Source organism: Panthera onca, chromosome A1 (assembly GCF_046562875.1).
Source record: "Panthera onca isolate mPanOnc1 chromosome A1, mPanOnc1 haplotype 2, whole genome shotgun sequence".
In the NCBI taxonomy this organism is placed as follows: domain Eukaryota; kingdom Metazoa; phylum Chordata; class Mammalia; order Carnivora; family Felidae; genus Panthera; species Panthera onca.
Window position 1 is genome coordinate 10,915,783 of NC_138339.1, and position 19,821 is coordinate 10,935,603.

At 39.8% G+C, this 19,821-nt stretch overlaps 1 long non-coding RNA gene across 1 annotated transcript in view; it reads right to left on the reverse strand.

Annotated features, from left to right (window-relative positions):
* LOC132680686 (uncharacterized) overlaps window positions 1–19,250 on the reverse strand; it is a 31,850-nt gene extending 12,600 nt beyond the window's left edge. The window contains exons 1-2 of the long non-coding RNA XR_009610666.3: window positions 17,905–19,250; window positions 1,900–1,934 (exon numbers count right to left, since the gene is read on the reverse strand). This is a non-coding gene — a long non-coding RNA (uncharacterized LOC132680686). The remainder of the gene's footprint in view (window positions 1–1,899; window positions 1,935–17,904) is intronic.
* Between the last annotated feature and the right edge of the window lie 571 nt (window positions 19,251–19,821).

Consider the following 19,821-nt stretch of genomic DNA (forward strand, 5'->3'; position numbering starts at 1 on the left):
GCATCCAGCATGAAGAGACAGCAGTCTTTAAGGCTGACCACTGGTCATGCAAAAACACAATAAGAAGTAGTAAGGTAAGGGAATGGTGAAATCCACAGGGATGGCAGATGGAGATGGAAAGGTGACAGATAAGAATCAAAAAGTTGAGTCCTGAAGGAAACTGTCGAAGTCCCTTATGTTGGTGGAACAGAGAGATGCAAAGAAAGCTCAGAATTATGAGCAATCTCAAAGACCAAGAAAGCTGCCCTTTCTGTGCGGGTAGCCACAGTTAAGGAGACCACTTCTGCCCAACTCTGGATATTGCCCTTCAGGTGATCTCTCCACTCTGCCCCACAGAGGTGGTGTGAATTTCCTGATCGCTGAATTAGGAAGAAACACCTGAGAGAGTTTAGCTTGGATTTTACATCTCCCTCTAAGGTGCAAGGTCCCCTTTGGAAAAACACCTTCTCAACTGCTATTCCATGGACACATGGGCACAACTGGTATTGGGCATTTTCCATAACTGGGCAGGTAATTGTAGCCAGTCCCGGGGTTCTGGTTCATCTGACTTTTACACTAAGCTACATCCTCCAACTTAGCTGTTATCAATCATTATACCCTCCAACTGCCACTTAGAAGGGAGGAGAAAGAAAAGTTTTTACTGAACCTTCCAGGAAATTGTCATAGCTTACTGAAACCTCCTGACGTCTGGAACGCTTCTGGTTTATTTCAGCTACAAACTGAATCCATGAAAGAATTCCACTTAAAGTCTTCCTTGTTCTTTTCCATCCCCACTTCATGATGTATGTCATGAGCTTAATCTGAGAGTCAAGACTGTGCAGTGCTCTAACGAATGGCCAGCCATTACTGGCAATGCAGAATGTCTCATCCAGCCATGAAGAATACACTGGATACAATTCTTCTAGCTAAGGAAAGTTTGCCAATAACAGAAAATTATAATTCCATACAGGTTCTCAAAGAAAAAATATTAAAAGGATTAATATTGGTCATAGTTTAGATCAGAATAAAATATTAAAGTCGGTCAGGTTAAAAAGAGAAATTAGAATGGACACCCAAAATTTTAATGTGATGTAAGAGATAAAGAAGAAATTTTCACAACTTAAACCCAAATTCCCTTGTGTAGGTCACAATTAGGCCCTTGTTTTGGATGCATGGATTTATAAATATGCAATGATCTGGCCATTGCCCCAGCTCCATATAAAGAAGCACTTCTAGGTGATTGTCTTTATTTCTAACTACAAAGAGTATAAATTCCAATCCAATGCTTAAATTAATTTCACATTGTAAGTGTGAGTCTTTGAAAACTCTGTTTCTGCCAGTAAAATTGTTGCCATAGTAACTAATGCACTTCTAAAGAGGGAAAAAACGTGCACCAATCTTTTGCCCTGAAATGGTAAACATTAAACTCAATAACAACAGACCACAGCCATTTCATTAAAAGGTCATTCTCTCACCAATGGTATTACACATCTCACACACTTATTTGAAACAGAGAAATAATATCCTCTTCCCAATCTTTGTGTGTTCTCACTCAAGGATAAGAATAAAAGGCCCCTGAATAGTACACTGAGAGATTCACGAAGCACTCACTAAACTTATGTGAAATAAACAACTGCATGTTATATCTTAACTGGTATTTCGTTTTATGAGATAACTAATTCAATAACAATAGTAATGTCCCTCACATCTAAGGGAAACACCTACACAGGATATTTAGGCATTAAAATTATATTAAATTCTATTTAAGCTCTAAATTTCAGGGACCTAAAAGATATCCTGGACCATGAAAACAAGGATATTCCATATATACCAATGTACATCCAAAATTAATTCCTTTGCTCTTAATTTGTTTACAGCTGTTTTTTGTGTAAAATAAATTTTTGAGTAAATATATCTTACCTGAGCTTATTTTTTCTTTTTCTCATGTTGAATCACTGTGATACGAAAGGAGACAGTGAATTTATAAATTTCCATTTAATAAATTGTACATTTTTTTAAGTTTACTGACTTGTATATTAGAAAATAGTGGGGGGGGGTTGCAGGACAAATGTTAGAATTTAGATTTTGGTTAATTGAATATGTCCTTCTATAAGAGACTACAAAAACAAATAAATTTAGTACTCACCCTCAATTTAACAAAAACATAAAGTCCTCCTAAAGCTCAATAGTAATTCTTTCATTTGTTCTCCTATTGCTACTATTTCATCTCTTTGGTTTTTTGTTTGTTTGCTTGTTTGTTTGTTTTTTCATTTAGAAATAACACCTCCAATAAACATTGGAAGTATTATGCTTTATATTTTCCGAAAGTCACCAATTTTGAAATTTGTGGGATAAATCTCTATATACATCCTAGTAATCATTCCTGTTGGCATCAGTAACAAGAAATAAACAATGGAGATTAACAGAATAGGAGAAAATAAATTGTATACCAAAGGGTGTGAAAATATCGTCCTCCTTTTATTAACAACTCTAAGGGAAGAGACAGAGTTCTTTAAGCCAAATATTATAGGTATAACTTCAGACTCTAAAGCAATGATAAACTAATACAACACAAAGCAAAATTAGATTTAGATAACCGACAGATGGATGATGCACAGATGTTCCCAGAACAGCTGCTGTAACAATAATACTTGAACGGTCTTTGGGAAAATTTAGATGATTACTTTCTGTTTGTTGAATAAACTGTATTTAAGAATTAGATCTAATAAATATTGCTCCTTCACTCCTGCATGTGCCTGTTAGCCAATCTGAAGTGCAATGAATTGGGCATTTATTTCAAAATGTCTGTGGCTTAGAACAATAAAGACATTCAACCTCATGGCCACCGCTATTGTTATCATATTATGTCCCTAACTGATCACAGATTGGCCACAGCTTTCCTGGGAATAATTCTACCCCAAATGTTGTTGATTACTACATACAGCATCCATTTGGAATGATCGATGGTTTCCAGTGCCATGTACCATGTAAAAACCATGTACCTTGGCTCCACTTTGGGGCCACCCAATCCATCAGAAATCCAGCCAAGCCCAGAAGACATTTTAGGTTTTGCCACGCATGCTGGAAAACTGACACCTGATTGAGGACTGAGGCTCCATTTTAATGAGTCTCCCTGGTCTTGAATCCATCACTGCCAAGACTGACAAACCTCAAAACTTGGCACCCTCCATCAGAAACTATTTAACCTGTAAGTCTGCCTGGCATAAAGAACTGTGAGCCTGGATGTTTGTAATAATGAAAACTTGCTTAGCTAAGCTGCAAGAGCAAGTGATACCTCTTACCAATAAGAACTTTGAAGATTGAGGCATTAACACTGGCGTTTCCATACTTTTAGCAAGTATAAGCAATTATTTTGTTTTTTAGGGTTACCAGGATCTATATAGTGAGTACGGAAACAAGGCATAAAAATCCATACATGTAAATGACTTGTGAGGCGATCAGTATTTATAGACACTAATGCAAATATACTAAACAGAACACAGTACAGGCCCTTCCAGGATGGGCTGGGTCCTAAAGCAAAATCAACCCTTTCCAGTAGAAACAACTACTGTGGATAGTCTAATGATGGGATGAGATCACCCACCCACGTGAGGCACGGTCTTGGGGGCACAGGGAGAGAGACATGTACTGGTCACCAGCATCCATGTGCTTCTCCCCATGTCCCAGTTCTCTTGCATTGGCAGGGGCTTTGTGACTATGTGTAGGAGTGAAGTGTGCTCCTTCTGATCTGAGGTGTATAAGGGTGGATGTGAATTTTTCATGCATGTGTCCCCTGCTGCAGTGATCTACATTCTGAGATGCCAGGCTCCCAACATGATGGCACTTCTGTGAGTCTGGGTCTCTGACTACCACCAACAACCTACACTGGTTACAGCATAAGCAAGAAAAAAATCTGTATTACCAACTGAGATACTAAATTAATTCGCTGCAGTATAACCTAGCCTTACACGGACAGCAAACGCTAGGAGTAAAAATGACCCTCAGGCAGGCCGCTGATATCAGGAATGTTCCAGAAAAGAGTAACAGGTGATGTCTGAATACCAGAGCACTGTAGTGAGCAGTCTAGGCACTGGTTGCATTACAAGCTCTATGCTGATAAGCAGGCATACAGCTTCGGTCATGGGATCTTTTTGCAGGAGAGCTTCTTGAGTGGGTGCGTAAGACTTCATAACCAGAATGGCGAATTACAATGAGAGGATGTCATCACAGAAACAAAAGAGGCACTTATTTATCTGAAGGGGGACACAATATAAGGATGAGACCATCTAAGCTACTGAAAAAAGTCTCCAAAAACTCTGTGCAGGGATAAGACTTTTACCAAGGCTGGCATGAGACTAATAACTACCAGTAAAAGACTTGAAATCCCACCTCTGAGCAAAGAGCTTATTCTGAGGCAGAGAGCCAGGCTGGTCATAACAATTACTTCAAAAATTTTAATGAAAAATGTTTAAACAAGGTTCATACAGTGATCAAGTCCATGTCTATCATCAACATGATCAAATAAAATGATGGTGAGTCAATTCTCTCATGCTGGGTTGATTCTCACAGACCACATAGGACTAAATCAGAAGGCGCTTCAGGGAGCAGGGGTTGATTCCAAGCCAAATTCATGCCAAAGCTAGTTTATGTCTATCAGCATAAAAGACGTCTCTTGGTTCTCCTATATAAAAAGTTTTTCATAGAAATTTAATGTCTTCAGTATTGATAAGCAACTATATCATTTCATGGCATTAATAAAAACTGTTAATGAAATTCATAGCATTTTTTTCTGCTCCCACCTACTTTAAAAAGACATTTTCAGGGCGCCTGGGTGGCTCAGTCGCTTAAGTGTCTGACTTCGGCTCAGGTCATGATCTTGTGGTTCGTGAGTTCTAGCCCCACATTGGACTCTGTGCTGACAGCTCGAAGCCTGGAGCCTGCTTCTGATTCTGTGTCTTCCTCTCTCTCTGCCCCTCCACCACTCATGCTCTTTCTTTCTCTCTCTCTCTCTCTCTCTCAAAAATAAATAAACATTTAAAAAAATTTTTTAAATAAAAGAAAAAAAGAAACAAAAGACATTTTCAAACATGTCTGATTGCCTTTGAAATGTGGCAATGTGCCGCATACACACACACACACACACACACACACCCCTTTACCTATTGGCTTTGGCAAAGGCAAGAAGAAGCTTCCATTCTTGGGCAAAAATGCATGAGTTCTGTTTTAGCCAATGAATTTAAACATGCCAATAAAGAATATCAGAAATAACAAAGTGAATTTAGATTTAGACTTTGCCCAGATAAAATTGGTTTGGGCTAAATTTAGAATTGTGAAGAGAATTCAGCAAACACCCATATTGGTCTTTAAAATATTAAATCAGCATTTTTGACAGATGTGTTTCTTTACAACTTTGATCTGTCATGTCATAGATAGAACTATATCTAGTTTTACAAACCAACATTCAAATGATTTACAAAAGAAGAAAAGGATTGCCAAAGAGGAAGTCACCCAAAGATTTATGAAAAAGAGGTATACATGAAAAGAAACTGAAATTTCATATGGAGCTAAGTCTTATGGTCAGTAAATCAAATATTATCTGATCATCCTTGGTTGACTTAAACTCATCTTTAAAGCAAATGTGCGAAACTGCTAGTCAGTTAAAACAATAACCAATTTGCAATTGATCAAGTACTTGATAGAAGTATTGTTACATGTAGATAAACTAAACCTACATTAAAAAAATGGTTTGATTTGATTTACGATGGTTTGATTAAGTATTTAAAGTCCCTTAAATAAGTTCTTGTAGTATGTATTCTTTTATTGACTTAGTAACAAGAGTTAAGTTCTTTTACTCTATGAATTAGTGTGATACTTATAACTCTTTCAAGCATAAATATTAAAGTGTCACTTTGGTTGTTCAATAACCTGGTGGCAAATATAAATACAAGGTCATAGGTATCATATATACATGGAGATTTAAAAATACCATCCCACCTAAATCAATAGTGTAAAATGTATTGATTTAATTCCATCTCGAAGAGAAGGAAAAATGAGCAGTGGTGCTTTCATACAGCTTATCATTGTTCATATAGAGTTTCAAATTTGTTTACGATTATAACGCCCATCTACTTCATGGCAAACTGATAAACAAGTGGGCCAGGGAATTATCGAGAGAACCATATCATTTTCAAAAAGTCTATAGATAAAAACCTCAGAAAATATTTTGTGGTTAAGGAATGCAAGAACATTAAACTCTTTGAAAACCATATAGGTTATTTTTCTAATTATCACAAAATAAAAACACGGGATTTTATTCTAAGTATGGGCAAAATATGTGTGTGTGCATATGTGTTGTACGTACAGACATATACACTCAGTTATACACATTCCCTAAAGCACTGTTGCCACAAGTTTCTTAAGCAAAGTGAAATTAGTTAGCAGATGTGTTGTGGATGAAATTAATGTAGCAAATGTGTTCTAGACTATCACTGAATTGTAATAAAATAAGTAACAAAGTAAGAATACAAAAATGCAACTCACCAACAAGTAAAATACTGAGGTACCCTATAGATTCAACCTTCCCACAAAGATTAACCTTCTTCTTCCATGCTTCTCCACCATCTACATGGTCTTAAAATCCAAGGCTACAGATAGGCAGATAGGTCAGCTCGCCAACTTTCCTGGGACAAGACACCAGGTCTTGGTAGGTCCAGCCAAGAGAGACATGGGTTGCAGCCCAGGAGTCAAACAGACAGAAGGTGGTAACCAGATGGGAAATATGATATGAGACACCAGATATCATAAGAAAGAAGACACAACAATGTTGGCTGAAACAAATATCCAGAAGGGAAAGCAAAGGAACCAAATTGGTTATAAGCAGAGTCTATAGGCATCACTGACTTCTATACTATGAACAAAACACAGCACTCCAGATGGGAAAGGGCAGCCAATCGGAATACCTGAATGAAAGCCAAGAATCACATTCCCCAAGGGAATCTCTCCCAGATCAGAACTAAGTCATCATACAGAGCATAGAAGTAGCAATTCTCTCAATGTACTATCATCCAAAGTGGAGATGACGCCACCTTTTTCTCGCTTCTAGCTAAAACAAGGCTGAAGCATTAAAGACTTTATTAGAATCTAAGTAGAAAAAAAAAAAAGGAAATTAACAGAGAATGCTATGAATTTAGTTAATCTGACGCCCCTGGACAAACAAGAGAGACTGAGTCCCATAAGCCTTACTAAGAATAGATGGCCAGTGTCAGGAATAACTTGTTTCAGAGGAGACCCTGATCTCAACCCACAGTAGGTCCGTTTGACCATTACAAACCTCAACAGGATTCCCACATCTTCTTTCATTCTCTCCTTCCACTGAAACAATAGTTAAGCTTTATTCTTTAAATGACTGCTATTAACAACTCTAACCTACGTTGATGTTTTTGGTATATCACATATATACTCATTTTGATGTTAAATTCCAGATTCTCCTAAATAATACTTGTTTAATTAAGGTATTTCAAGAGGAAGTGACAGTAATAAGTTCTTTTTGAACATTTCCTTCATGGGTCCCAGCATATGCTAGGCATTTTGTCCACAATAAATTGAATTATATGAGATTTACATTCTCTACAAAAATTTTACTTAAAATGATCATTAGTCATATTGCGTGACTGAGCAGCTTGTCAAAAGGATATTCTTTCCATGTATATTAGAAGTATCTTATACAAAAGCATATTCTTATATTCTTATACTCTTATACAATGTAAAAGATGAGGCAAGGATTTCACCATGTCCTCAGGAGGGCATTTGACTACGAACAGTGACTGTATAGGGTTTTATAATCATTCCCAGGAAATCTGACTTCATGACTTAATAGCAACCGACAATTTGGGGGGCCTATGCCATGACAAGTACTTTTGAATAGCATAGAAGAAATGTGAAAAATGGTGGGGCACTCTTGGGACACTGGGCACAAAGAGACTAGTCACTCCTTCACCTCTCACTCAACTGTCTTTGTCTACCTCCAGGTACTCCCAAATCTCTGGGAATCAGACCCAATCTTCCTTGACATTGATTCTCCAATTCATTCACCCACCCAATATTGACTACATGCTATTTTGTGCCAGGCATTCAGCTGGAATAGACCCATTCACAAGACTGTCAAGAGCCCCACCCTCACTTTATCATATTCTAGTCGTATAGACATAAACAAACACATGACTGATAAATAAAAAAGTAACTACAAACTGTGGCAAGTTCTAGGAAGAAAGCTGTCCACCTGAAATGGACAATAAGATGAGGACCCAGTTAAACAGGGCGATCAGGTAGGGCTGCTCTGAAATCTGAGTGTTAACAATGAACAAGCCATGCAATGAGGCTGGCAAAGAACATTCCAGGCAGATGCTGGCATCTTCAAGGTTGGACCTTGTCCTTCCTTGGTGCTCTGTATAAGAAGGGAAATTAAAACTAGGCTCAGCACACCATCTATAATGATTATAATTTCAGAGTCAGGTTGTTCCCTGAAAAGATATTTACATGCCTTCCCGACATCACTCAGATGATGCCACAAGCCAAACTCACAGACATTTTAGTCAAACGCATAGGAATGTACACAGAAAAGGAGGTGTTTCAACATAATGAGGACAACAAAGGCAAGAGAAATGTAGGCCAAAGTAAATTTCCTTACAACTTGCAGCCCATTGATAAATACCTGAGACAAGCAGGGCATGACATTCCTCAAGGAACTCATGGCTGCCTTAATGTGAATGCTTTGCTAGAAACTAAAACAACCTTATCTTGACAATGGCCAGAACTCCAAGATCGTGTTACTCTTCTTAAACACAGAGAAGAAACTCTTTTACGGGCACCTGGGTGGCTCAGTCAATTGAGCCTCTGACTTCAGCTCAGGTCACAATCTCCTGGCTTGTGAGTTTGAGCCTCACAAACTCTGTGCTGTCAGCACAGAGCCTGGAGCCCACTTCGAGTTCTGTGTCTCCCTCTCTCTCTGCCCCTCGCCTGCTCACACTCTGTCTCTCTCTTTCTCAAAAGTAAATAAACGTAAAAAAAATTTAACATGCAGAAACCCTTTTAGAGACTTAGGTTATCTCTCTCCCTCACCCCCCAACTTAAAAGTATATAACCAGTCACTTCTTACTATCCCAGTGCAGCTCTTTCCTGCCCACGGGTCCTGTCTCCATGCTTCAATAAAAACACCTATTTGTACCGTAAACATCTCAAGAATTCTTTCTTGACCATTGGGTTTAATGATCCCGCATCAAATATATTGACAGTCAGGAAAAAGCTACAAATCTCAATGATCTTTCCATTATAGCCCAAGACAGTTTATAAGCAGAGTAATGCTGGACAGTTGGGCCAGCCAGATAGTCTCTCTTGGAAATAAACCGGGAAATAAATAAATCAAGTAGAGAGCTAAAGTTGGAAGCAGGTGGGAAAGCCAGAGTAATAAGGAGGAAACAAAGCCCTAAGGTACAGAAGAGAGTCAGATGGCGGAGAAGTAGGGGGACTGGAATTTCCCTAGTTCCTCAAACCCAGCAGTACTGAGGTCAGAACACGGAATACCAGGAATCCAGGCTACAGAGTGATGGAAAAACCTCCACAGGTGGAAAAAGACAGCTTGGCAGGGCAGAGGTGCATGTACGCGAATTGGGAGAGAGAAAATGGGCAGCATAGGCACATAGTGGGGGAAAACCCTTCAGTGGAGAAACAAAAGGAAGAGAAAGAGAGGCTGTGGAAGGATGGGATTGCATGTGGACAAGAGAAAAACCACGGACCGCAGACTGGAGAAGAAGAAATACAGAGAGAACCGGTTTCTACTTTGCAAGCAGCCTTAGGCCCTAAAGGTCAGAGTTGTCAGGGTTTGCACGACTTTCTCCCGGACTGGAGACCACAGTGTGCGAGCCGGCGTGGTGAGTAGTGAGCTCAGAGGCACACTGAGAGAGAACAGTCCCCTCCCTTAAGTACTGTGGGAAGAGGGTAAATCGCCCCCCCCCCCCCAAAGACAAAGGACCCTGCAGGCACCAGCTAGAGGCCCTTTGTCGACTGGGAGGAATGGCACTACCCAGAAACAGGTCCGCAAGGTGCGGGATCCTTTAAAACATCAGGGTTTGAAATCCAGCCGAGCACCCAGGAGGCATGGGAGACTGTGAGGCAGGACAAGCCGCGCTGCTCTCGAGGGCTGCCTACGCAGCGTGGTTTGGGACACCCAGTCCGGGAGGAGAGGTAGGGGAGTCGCCTTTTTTCTCCCCAACACCAGCATGGTGGGGCTTCAGGGTACAGGACAGCAGCCCCAGTGGAGGGGGGGCCCGCCTACACCAAACCCCACCCCTCCGTGCTGGTAACTGTGTATCTACTGGAACTGGAAGGACACTGAGCAACCAGACAGCCTCTCCTCCAGACCAGCACAGCCGCCGATCCCAGGCACTGTGAGTTTTACATGTTGATCTGTTTTGTTTTTTTAACTATCATTATTTTTTTCTCCTTTCTTTTCTTTACTTCTCTTCTCTTTCTTTCTACTCCCATCTTTTTTTTCTTCCCCCTTTGGAATCAGCCTCATAATTTCTGATTTCATTTTTGATCAATTCTTATCATATATATTTCTTCTTCTTCTTCTTCTTCTTCTTCTTCTTCTTCTTCTTCTTCTTCTTCCTCTTCTTCTTCTTCTTCTTCTTCTTCTTCTTCTTCTTCTTCTTCTCTTTCTTTCTTCTTTCTTTCTTTTTTTCCTTCTTTCTTTTCTTCCTTCTCTTTTCTGGTTGTTTGTTTAAACAGTCATTTTTACTTTATTCTTTTTACACTTTTTCTGTATCTCCTTCTTTATTTTCCTCTCACTTTCTGTGGATTAATCCTGTAGTTTCTTTTTGTTTAACGTTTTATTTTTTGAGACAGAGAGTCAGAGAGTGAGTGGAGGAAGGGGAGAGAGAGAGAGGGAATCACAGAATCCAAAGCAGGCTCCAGGGTCTAAGCTGTCAGCACAGAGCCCAATGTGGGGCTCGAACTCATGAACCAGGAGATCATGACCTGAGCCGAAGTCAGAAGCTTAACCAACTGAGCCACCCAGGTGCCAGGACTTATAGTTTCTTTGATTCTCTGCCTGGTCTTTTTTTTTTTTTTTTTTTTCTGCCCCTGTCCTTTCTCTCTTTGTATGGGAAAAGACTTCTCCCTGCCCCAACCTGTTTCCTTTTTGCCAAGGCTACTTTAATGAACAAATCAAAGCACCCCTAGTGGAAGGTCCAATCCACCACTACAAGCAGTGAGATCAAGCAACCAAAGACACAACAACAGAGGGCATGCAACACACTCCAAAAACACTTCCTGAAGTGCCAGGCCCTGGACAGGGTATGATCCCTTTTTAATACAGTAGTACTTGCAAATGCGGGGCACATAACAAACTATTAAAACACATAAAGACCGAAAACTAGCAAAAATGACAAAACAGAAGAATTCTCCTCAAAAGAAATTCCAGGAAGAAATGACAGCCAGAGAATTGTTCAAAACATATGTAAACCATATATTTGAACATGAATTTACAGTAGTAGTCATAAGACTAATAGCTAGGCTTGAAAAAAAGCATAGGAGACAGCAGAGAATCTATTGCTGCAGAGACCAAGGACCTAACACAAATTAAGAAACGCTGTAAGTTAGATGCAAAATAAACTAGATGCAGTGGCAGCAAGGATGGAAGAAACAGAGGGGAGGATAGGTGAAATAGAAGATAAAATTACAGAAAATGATGAAACTGAGAAAAAAAGGGATAGGAAGCTACTAGACCACAAGTGATTCAGAGACCTAAGTGATTCAATGAAATGAAATAATATCTGTATAATAGCAATCCCAGAAGATGAAAAGAAAGAGAAAGGGGCAGAAGGTTTATTTGAACAAATTATAGCTGGTTAACTTTCCAAATCTGGGGAAGGAAGCAGACATCCAAATCCAGGAGACACAGAGAACTGCCTTCAAAATCAACAAACACAGGTCAACACCACAACATAACATGGTAAAACTGGCAAAATACAAAAATAGGGAATTCTGAAAGCAGCTAGGGACAAACGGACCTTAACCTGGAAGGGAAGACACATAAGGGTAGTAGCAGACCTGTCTATTGAAACTTTGCAGGCCACTTTGCCAGCCCTGCAAGAGATCCAAAGGGGGACTATGTGAATGGAAAGCAGCAAAGACTACAAAGGACCAGAAATATCAGCACAAGTGTGAAACTTACAGATAACACAAGGTTAACAAGACCTTAACCTGGAAGGGAAGACACATAAGGGTAGTAGCAGACCTGTCTATTGAAACTTTGCAGGCCAGAAGGGAGTGGCAGGAAATATTCAATGTGATGAATAGGAAAAATATGCAACCAAGAATGCTTTATCCAGCAAGACTGTCATTCAGAATAGAAGGAGAGATAAAGGCTTTTCCAGACAAATAAAAACTAAAGGAGTTCACGACCACTAAAACAGCCCTGCAAGAGATCCAAAGGGGGACTATGTGAATGGAAAGCAGCAAAGACTACAAAGGACCAGAAATATCAGCACAAGTGTGAAACTTACAGATAACACAATGACACTAAATTCATATCTTTCAATAATCACTCTGAATATAAACGGACTAAATGCCCCAATCAAAAGACATACAGTATCAGAATGGATAAAAAACCAAGATTCATCTATATGCTGCCTATAAGAGACTCGTTTTAGACCTGAGGACACCTTCAGATTGAAAATGAGGGGCTGGAGAACCATCTATCAGGCTACTGGATGTTAAAAGAAAGCTGGAGTAGCCATACTTATATCAGACAAACTGGGTTTTAAACCAAAGATTATAACAAGAGATGAAGAAGGGCATTATATCATAATTAAAGGGTCTTTCCATTAAGAAGAGCTAACAATTATAAATTGTAATTGTTTATGCCCCCAAGGTGCAGTGCCCAAATATATAAATCAATTAATCACAAACATAAGCAAACTTACTGATAATATTCTGTAATTATAGGTGACTTTTATAATCCACTTACAACAATGGACAGATCATCTAGACATAGAATAAATAAGGAAACAATGGCTTTGAATGATACACTGGACCAGATAGACTTCACAGATATATTCAGAACTTTTCATCCAAAAGCAGCAGAATATACATTTTTCTTGAGTGCACATGGAACATTCTCCAAAATAGATCACATATTGGGTAACAAAACAGCCCTCAACTGATATAAAAGGATTGAGATTATACCACGCATATTTTCAGATCACAATGCTATGAAACTTGAAATCAACCACAAGAAAAAATTTGGAAAGCCTCCAAATGCATGGAAGTTAGAGAATATCCTACTAAAGAATGAATGGATCAACCAGGAAATTAAATAAGAAATTACAAAATATATGGAAGTAAATGAAAATGGAAACATGACAGTCCAAACCCTTTGGGACACAGCAAAGGCAGTTCTAAGAGGAAAATGCATTGCAATCCAGGCCTATCGCAAGAAGCAAGAAAAATCCCAAATACAGAATCTAACCTCCCACCTAAAGGAACTAGAAACACAGCAGCAAAGAAAGCCCAAAGCCAGCAGAAGAAGAGGATTAATAAAGATTATAGCAGAAATAAACAGTATAGAATCAAAACAAACAAACAAACAAAAACAAAACAGTAGAACAGATCAATGAATCTAAGTGCTGGTTTGTTGAAAGAATAAACAAAACAGATAAACTCCTAGCCAGACTTCTCAAAAAGAAAAGAGAGGGGATCTAAATAGATAAAATCAAAAATGAAAGAAGAGAGATCACAACCAATACCAAAGAAATACAAACAAGTATTAGAAAACACTATAAAAAAGTATATGCCAGCTAACTGGACAACCTGGAAGAAATAGAAAAATTCCTAGACACCTACACACTACCAAAACTCTAATGAGGAGAAATAGAAAATTTGAACAGACCCATAACCAGTGAAGAAATGGAATCAGTTATCAAAAATCTCCCAACAAATAAGAGTCCTGGGCCAGAAGGCTTCACAGAGGAATTCTACCACATTTAAAGTGGAGTTAATACCTATTCTTTTCAAGTTGTTCCAAAAAGTAGAAATGGAAGGAAAGCTTCCAAACTCATTCTATGAAGCCAGCATTACCTTGATTCCCAAATGAGACAAAGACCCCGCTGAAAAGGAGAAGTACAGGCCAATATCCGTAATGAACATAGAGGCAAAAATTCTCAACAAGATACTAGCAAATTGAATTCAACAGTATATTAAAAGAATTATTCACCATGATCAAGTGAGATTCATTCCTGGGCTATAGAGCAGGTTCAGTATTCACAAATAAGTCAATGTGATATATCACATTAATAGAAGAAATGGTAAGAACCACGTGATCCTGTCAACAGATTCAGAAAAAGCATTTGACAAAATACAGCATCGTTCCTTAATAAAAACTCTCAAGAAATTCAGGATAGAAGAAACATACCTTAACATCATAAAAGCCATAGATGAAAGACCCACAGCTAATATCATTTTCAAAGGGGAAAAACATAGAGCTTTCCCTCTGAGATCAGGAACACGACAGGGATGTCCACTGTCACCACTGTTGTTTAACACAGTGTTGGAAGTCCTAGCCTCAGCATTCAGACAACAAAATGAAATAAAAGGCATTCAAATTGGCAAAGTCAAACTTTCACTTTTTGCAGATAACATGAGACGCCACATGGAAAATGTGAAAGATTACACAAAACCTGCTAGAACTGATTCATGAATTCAGCAAATCACAGGATGTAAAATCAACGTACAGAAATGGGTTGCATTTCTAAACATCAATAATGAAGCAACAGAAGGAGATATCAAGGAATCAGTCCCACTTACAATTGCACCAAGAACCATAAAATACCTAGGAATAAACCTAACCAAAGATGTAAAAGATCTGCATGCTGAAAACTATAGAGAGCTTATGAAAGAAATTGAAGAAGACCCAAAGAAATGGAAAAATATTCCACATTCACATATTGGAAGAACAAATATTGTTAAAAAGTCAATACTACCCAAAGCAATCTGCACATTCAATGCAATCTCAATCAAAATAGCACCAGTATTCTTCACAGAGCTAGAGCAAACAATCCTAAAATTTGTATGGAACCATAAGAGACCCCAAATAGCCAAAGTAATGTTGAAAAAGGAAACCAAAGCTAGAGGCATCACAGCCCCAGACTTTAGCCTCTACTACAAAGCTGTCCTCACCAAGACAGTATGGTATTGGCACAAAAACAAACACATATACCAATGGAATAAAATAGAGAACCCAGAAATGGACCCACAAATGTATGGCCAACTAATTTTGACAAAGCAGGGAAGAGTATCCAGTGGAAAAAAGACAGTCTCTTTAGCAAATGGTGCTGGGAGAACTGGACAGCAACATGCAGAAGAATGAAACTGGACCACTTTTCTTACACCAGACAAAAATAAATTCAAGATGGATGAAAGACCTAAATGTGAGACAGGAAACCATCAAAACCCTAGAGGAGAAAACGGGCAACAACCTCTTTGACCTCAGCCACAGCAATTTCTTGCTTGGCACGTCTCCAAAGGTAAGGGAATTAAAAGCAAAAATGAACTATTGGGACCTCATCAAGATAAAAAGCTTCTGCATTGAAAAGGAAACAATCAACAAAACTAAAAGGCAACCAATTGAATGGAAAAGATATTTGCAAATGACATATCAGATAAAGGGTTAGTATCCAAAATCTATAAAGAAGTTACCAAACTCAACACCCAAAAAACAAATAACCTAGTGAAAAATGGGCAGAAGACATGAATAGACACTTGTCCAAAGAAGACATCCAGATGGCCAACAGACACATGAAAAGATGCTCAACATAGCTCATCATCAGGGAAATAAAAATCAAAACCACATTAAGATACTACCTCAAACCAGTCAGAGTGGCTAAAATTAACAACCCAGGAAACAACAGATGTTGGTGAGGATGTGGAGAAACTGAAACCCTGTTGCACTGCTGGTGGAAATGCCAACTGGTACAGCCACTCTGGAAAGCAGTATGGAGGTTCCTGAAAAAATTAAAAATGGAATTACCCTACGACCCAGCAATAGCACTACTAGGAATTTATCCAAAGGATACAGGAGTGCTAATTCATAGGAGCACATGCATGCCAATGTTTATAGTAGCACTCTCAACAATAGCCAAATTATGGAAAGAGCCTAAATGTCCATAGGATGAATGGATAAAGAAGGTGTGGTATATATGTACAATGAAATACTCCTCAGCAATGTAAAAGAATGAAATCTTGCCATTTGCAACAACATGGATGGAACTGGAGGGTATTATGCTAAGTGAAATGAGTCACTCAGAAGTAGACAGATTTCATTCATATGTGGAATTTGAGAAACTTAACAGAAGACCATCAGGGAAGGGAAAGAAAATAAGTTACAGACAGAGAGGGAGGCAAACCATAAGATATTCTTAAATACAGAAAACAAACTAAGGGTTGATGGGGATGGGGAATTGGGGGGGGTGGGGAAAATGGATGACGGGCATTGAGGAGGGCATTTGTTGGGATGAGTATTGGGTGTTGTATGTAAGTGATGAATCACAGGAATCTACTCCCAAAGCCAAAACTACACTGTACACATTGTATGTTAGCTAACTTGACAATAAATTGTTAAAAAAAGAAAGCCCAATGGTATTGGAAGGATAAAACAGAGAAGATGCTGATGACAAACAGTAGGAAGAAGAACATGCACAAAGACATGAAGACCAATAGAGCACATAAATGGCAGAACATTAGTCTGGAGATCAGATGAGTCTAGCTGCTTATCCCTAGTGCTGCCTCAGATTCTAACCCTTTATCAATTGGGCTAAGGCACAAGGTTTCTGTACTGATGTTCCTGAAGCATTCCAGCTTCCTTCATTGCAACATGTACCCTGACAATAGATATAGTTTGACCCTTCGGAGTTCACTGAGCAGGAATGACTAAAACTATTTCTTGATACAAAGAATGCCTAGCAAATACACCCCATTACATCAACCTTCCCCTTTATGGAACAATGAGACAATTTAAATGTTACAGACATAGTATCATTGCTGAATCTCCGGAGCCTAAGTCAGTGGCTGAAACATAAAAAGCACACAATAAAGGTTTGTTTAATAAGTTACTCGATGAGTGAATGAAAGAAATAAGAACTACTGACATTTGTATTCATTATTGAAAAACTATGGTCTTCTCTTCTCAAACCTATGTCTCTACAAAATTGAAGTTTGAAAAAAAATAGAAATATTATTTTATATCACAATTTCTGCTAATAAAGTATATTCAGAAATACAGAGACCTTAAGAAATCAGTTCAATATTTTTAGGTATAAACAGATATACAAACAATAAAATGAGTCCCAGATCAGAGTCTAATTTCTCCCTTCCTATCATTGAACATCCAAAGATGTCCCCCGCTTTCTCTTAGAGGAAAAGGTATACTACTTCTGGGAAAGAAGGAAAGGAGGGGGAGAGGAAGGGAGGGAAGATGAAGGATCTTAAGTCCCCTTCCTCTCTGCACAACCCATATTTCTATCCTGTCCCTTATCTCTCTTTTTCCCTTTGTCCTCTGAGAGCGTTTGATTGCCCAGAGCACAGAAATGGCACAATTGCCTGTTAATGGCAATCTCTCAACCCCAAATTAGCGACCTGGTCCCTGCTGGTGGGTGTCCAGAGCCCTACTTCTTTCAGACCACTTCACTCTGTTCACTACTGGTTCTGACAATTAAGTCAAGGTCATATGTCAGTGTGAATGAGAAATAAATTGGAAATCTTGAATCTAGAGTGTTTAGATTGGAACAGACATTGGTCTTTCCTCCCTTATTACTTTGTATCTTAAGTAATATTTCTTTGCACAAATGAAATAAAAAGAGAAGAAAAACTTACCATGTTCAGAATGAAATGACATTAAGTTTAGAAGTTGTGGGGGGAGGGGGGAGAGTGGAAAGCTGGGATGGCAGAACAGCATGGAGGTTTTTTGTGTATCTTGTGTCCGTGGAGTGAGGCCAGACCAACACTGGACCATCCTGCTGCACCTAGAAACTGATCTGGGGATTGACACCGCAGTCTGCATGGCCTGGGCCATGGACTTCAGCAGTGAGGGTCATGGAGAGGTGAACTTGGGGGAGGGAAGCTGCAGATGTCGGGGGCTACTTTTGCATGGCAGGGGCAGGAAAGAGTGTGGGAAGGGCACCCCTCCCCAGGAGGCTGGACAGAGGGTGGAGGATTGGAGATAGCTGCAGGGACAGACCTGGGGGTGGGAGGGAGAAGGGAGAGGGTTTGAAATCCGTTGGGACTGTGGGTGGAGTGGAGGCAGGAGCACGGAGTCTGGGGCTCTGCAGCTCCATGCCTGGCGGTGCTCTGGTGGGAGAGGTGGGTCCCAGGGAATAAAGTGGGATCTGGGAGGTTCTCAGGCCACAGGGGGAGAGGCAGTTCCACTGCTAGAGGGACATTTGGTGGAGGCTGTGAGGCCACCTGGGCCCAGCAGACCCCAGAGGGTGGCCTCCTTTGCTGGTGCTGGAGCAGGGTCATTGGGGGTGAAGCCTGGTGCCAGGTATGTGTTGTGATTTTTCCATGGTCTCTAGGGCGCTGCTGCTACACTGCCTCGCAAACTTTTTCTGGGGTGGGCTGGCGCCTGGCAGTGGTCTCTGGGCACCAGCAGCAGTGCAGTCCCCGGAGTTCCTGGGTACAGCCGACATCCGGCCATTGCTTGGTGGGACCCTCCGGAGTGGGGCAGATCAGTAAGGGCCACAGACCCTCAGAGGTGGGGGGCAGGGGAAGGCAGCCGCATCTGGGGCAGGGCTCGGGAGAGGGGTGCTGCCCGGGGCTTGGTCACTGACAGTGTAGATGTGGGGATTGGGCGGAGGCCGAGGACAAAGGACAGGTGTGCGATTGCTGATCGGGAGAACAGGGTTCTTATGCTGGAGACTGGGTGGCTGGGTGACGTGGTTTCACGGCTCTGCGCATGGGCACTGCAGCAATCCACCCCAGTGGGCTGGCAGCACCATCTGGTGAAGAGTGGAGCCGTTGCACTGGGCCCCGCTGAGCTGGGCCAGCCTCGCTCTTCAGGAGCACAGGTCTCACCGCCTGCTTGGTCTGTGGACTGTGGAGCGCTTCATGGGTTTGACTTCTAGGGGAGGGCGGAGTGGTTTCAGCTGTGTTTCAGTCTGTTGGCCGGTCCAACTGTTCAATTTTCTTCCTTATTTTTTTCTTTTCTCTTTTTTGTTTCTTTTCTTTTTCTTGAATATAGAAAGAGAAAAAAAATGCATTTTTATTTTCAATTTTTATTAAAAATATTTTTCTTTATTTTTTTCTACTATATTTTTTACTTTTGTGTACATTTTTTCAATTCTATTTTACTTCCATCATTTCATTTTAGTCTACCTGATGTAATCATTCTTTAAAATTTTCAGACGATTTCCTTTTTTTTCTTTTTTTCACCTTTTTTCTCTAATCTATCAAGCCACTTTCAACACCAAGACCAAAACACACCTAAGATCTAGCATCATTTATTTGATATTTTGTGTGTGTGTTTAATTTTTTAATTTTAATTTTTTTATTTTAATGTTTTTATTTTAATTTTTGTCTACTGCACTAACTCCTTTTCTCCCTTCAAAATGTCAAAACGAAGGAATTCACCACAAAAGAAAGAGCAGAAAGAAACGACAGCCAGGGAGTTAACCAACACAGATACAAGCAAGATGTCTGAACCAGAATTTAGAATCTCAATAATAAGAATACTAGCTGGTAGCCGAAAATAGATTAGAATCCCTTTCTGTGGAGATGAAAGAAGTAAAAGCTAGT